This window comes from Lygodium microphyllum, chromosome 9 (assembly GCF_053477565.2).
Source record: "Lygodium microphyllum isolate KBCC chromosome 9, Lygodium_microphyllum_v1.1.10, whole genome shotgun sequence".
NCBI lineage: Eukaryota > Viridiplantae > Streptophyta > Polypodiopsida > Schizaeales > Lygodiaceae > Lygodium > Lygodium microphyllum.
In genome coordinates this window covers 109,502,022-109,506,121 of record NC_141143.1, presented here as the reverse complement: position 1 = coordinate 109,506,121, position 4,100 = coordinate 109,502,022, and positions in this window count along the sequence as shown.

Below are 4,100 nucleotides of genomic sequence, written 5' to 3'. Positions count from 1 at the left end.
TTATCCTGTTTGAATAGCCCAGCCCATGCATTCATTGATTCGATTTTGTAAAATAGCTTATCAATTTTCCCAATCTACATGGATACCATGTAAATATAGTGGGCCAAATTTTTATGACACTCTATACTCTATAGTCTATGCAAAACAATTTGTTGAGGAGTCACAATTTGTAATTTGCATCTCAAACAATTTGAATCAGATTGCACCAATTTATCATTTGTTGTGTTTAACTTCTTAAGTAAGTTGTCATTTTATATAATTAAAAAATTGTCTATTGTTGGGTGTAATGTATCTCTCATTGTGTATCAAAATGTTATTTCTAATGCCAAGTTATCATTGAGTAAACTAGTTTTCTATTAATCTCTATTAAGAGTCATAGCTCCTCATTTCTAATTTAATAAAATATAGGTATTTAGGGTTTTGCTAAGCTATTTGTCATCGTGGTAACTTATTTTCTATCTATCATTGTGCTAATGCATTTATCACTATGTGTCATGTGTTGGATGTAGTAGCTCATATTCATTGGACTTCTTTATATCAAATGAGGGGAAATTTGACCCAAGACCCTAAACATAAACATGTTTATGTTCAGGAGAGAACATGGCAAAGGGAAAATACTAGCGATGAGTGAGACATGGAGATGATGACAATGAGGAGAGAGTGTACAATGAGCATGCTCAAAAGGCATACGAGTGCTTAAAGAGCTTCATAGTCACCTTGGATGGAAGCACTGGCCCAATGGCTCTCACAATTGACTAATCCAACCCATATGCAATGGAAGGAGGTCGACAAGGTAGTGACTATTGAAATGGTGAAAACATTATGGCTGTGCTCAAATGCAAAGATTAAGAAAGGGCTGTGGAAAGTGAGAAAATGTCTTCATGATAGCATCAGGGAGAATGTTGAATGCATAGCTCTTGAGATTTTCAGGCAACCTCTTCATAATACTAACTCCGCATTGTACCTAGAGAAGATGTTGTATATGCATTTTGTAATTGGCTTGATAATGGACTTCTCATCAAAGTAGACCCACCATTCTACTGAGGACATATGGGCACACATTGTAACAATTACTTGTGATTATTTATAGTTGGCATCGCAAGGCACAACATTAGTCTTGCATGCAAGAAGTGCATGCTTGCATTGAGGAGTAGATTGAGTTATTGACAAGGACCACTGTGGGTGTGGATCACCATGTCATGGAGAGTGCTTCTCAAGAGGCATTATATGAGATTACCTCTCTCATGAGTGCCATGCTCCATCCCCATTCGGTCATGCAAAATGAAGATGCCCCCACAAGCTTGACCAATATGTGTATGGGCTACTTCAAGTCATTTGATAGGAAAATAGGCTCATACTTTTTGTCATGGGGACACTTTTTGAATCTCTATAAAGTGATGGCTTTCAAAGTATATCAATTATGGAAAGTTGAAATAATAAACTATATATTTCATAGTTGAAACAATAAACCTATATTTCATGGTACAAGTTGAATGTGACATTGCAAACTTATTACCATGAAAAACTTTAAATCTCCTCATGTCAATTAGTTTATAAAATTTAGATTTTTTTACAATAAGGCAAAAGGAGAGCTAAAGCTTTAGAGCTAATTCATTGTCACATCATGATGTTCCAATAGCTCAATGAAATGTTGCCTATGATCAAGTCCTTTGACAAGCAAGACACTCCTCAATGTCTAAAATCCATTACCTCTAACTTCATTTGAATCACAATATCCATTGCAATGGTGTGACTCTTACTCTCAGCATGCTTGATCCCATCAATATTTGAGGCCTCAGTCTCAATGCCATCACAATTATACGTCCATAAGGGCATACCCTCCATGCAGTTGTTGCTCTCAAGAATCTGCAAGATCGAATCATTTCAAAACATGCATACTAACTTCTTGGCCCTATCTGGCAACAATCTCTTCAAATGGTGTTTGCACATATTTATATGTACTCCAAATTCACTTCGAGCTCAAGTTGCTAGCACATCATAGTAGTATATGTGTAAAGAGCGGTCTCACATATGGACAAATCTCCCTTGCATTCATGGTCCACCACTTCCATGCCAATTGCTCCTTAGCCATCTCCTTCAAAAAGGGATTAGAAAATGGAACTTCCCTCAGTCTAAATCTAGAGATCTCCTTGACACATTCCTTGCATGTTACTTCATCATCCACATTAAATGTGTTGATCATAGTGTAGAAGTCTACAACCACCTCACCATTGTCCCATATGCCTTGGCCTCAATACTTAGGATCTAACACATATGTGACACTATGAAATGGCTTGTGGGCTTCAACCCATCTCCTCTAAATATATTTTAATAGTACCTTTCTCTGAGATGCCTTAAATTGTTTTTGACATGGCTTTGCAATTGACTCTTTAATCTCCTTAGGTGACTCTAAACTCACTTGCACTGTTCACCATGTCATCTATACTTTTCCCATGTTTACCACATTCTCATCCATGCTACATATAGCATACATGATGGACAACATTACATGATGTCCATCAACCACAAACCACTACCACTACCACTTATCCTTGTTTAAACAATTAGAGTGCAACTAGGTAACCTTATCCCTCACTTGCACACTCTGCTCAGCCTCCCAATCATGCATATCCATGCACGAGATTGTTTCTATCACATAACCCTTGTTTTGAATTAAGGACTCCAAAGCATAAACATGATTATAAAACCATGTCTCCATAGGGGGGAAAGGCAAGAAACAAGCTTTTTGAGTGAGTTTTTAATAGCAATCCCTCTATTCTTACTCCACATAGTTCACTTATTCCACCCTTGCACATATCCACCTTCACTTCCACTTCCACCACCACCACCACAACTATCCATGCTACCACTATGTTTAGCTCCATCACCACCATAGCTAGCTCAACCACCCCCACCACTAGCTCCACCACTACACTAACACCATCACCACCCTTCCCCAACCACCTTATGTGTGTGTGTGTGTGTGTGTGTAAGTAGCTCGTTCTTTCAATCTCTCTCTCTCTCTTCACACACACACACACTCTCTCTCTCTCTCTCTCTCTCTCTCTCTCTCTCTCTCTCTCTCTCAAATAACCTCCATCGTCCTTTACCACCACCACCTCCTTCCCTCTCTCTCTCTCTCTCTCTCTCTCTCCTCATAAAAATAGTTTCCTCTCCATTTCCCCAAAATAACCCATCTCCCACCACCTCCACCACCACCACCACCACCTCTCTCTCTCTCTCTCTCTCTCTCTCTCTCTCTCTCTCTCTCTCTCTCTCTCTCTCTCTCTCTCTCTCTACTTGTAAATAGTTTTCTCTCTTTATCTTTTTACTTGTAAATCTCTCACATGCCCTACCTCCCTCCCTCGCTCTCACTCTCTCATTTGCAAAACAAGATCATTTGTGTGCAAGCACTCCAAATTGATAGAATATGTATCTTATTGTATTATGAAAAGTGTTACAATAAATATTTCTCTCTCTATGTCTCTTTACTCATAGATAGTTGTGTTTGTTGCATAAACAACTCTCTCTCTCTCTCTCTCTCTCTCTCTCTCTCTCTCTCTCTCTCTCTCTCTCTCTCTCTCTCTCTCTCTCTCTCTCTCTCTCTCTCTACACATGAACATCTCTCTATTGCACAAACACCCAGGTGGTCCACCTTATAGAACATGTAAGATACCATCTTGAGTTCAAAAGAATGGATATTACATTTATAAAATGAGTTTTTTATTTGAAAAAAATCCATAGGTTTAGTAAAGTAATAGGGATCATTGTAAGGCCCTATAGCATGTAAAGAAATTGTATTTCTTAAAATCCTTTGAATGTAGGTTATATAGATGATTTCTTATAGGTGGACTCCCCAGGCACAAACAATTCACACACACACACACTCTCTCTCTCTCTCTCTCTCTCTCTCTCTCTCTCTCTCTCTCTCTCTCTCTCTCTCTCTCTCTCACACACACACACACACACACACACACACACACACACACACACACACACACACACACACACACACACACACACACACACACACACACACACACACACACACACACACACACACACACACACACACACACACACACACACACACACATTGG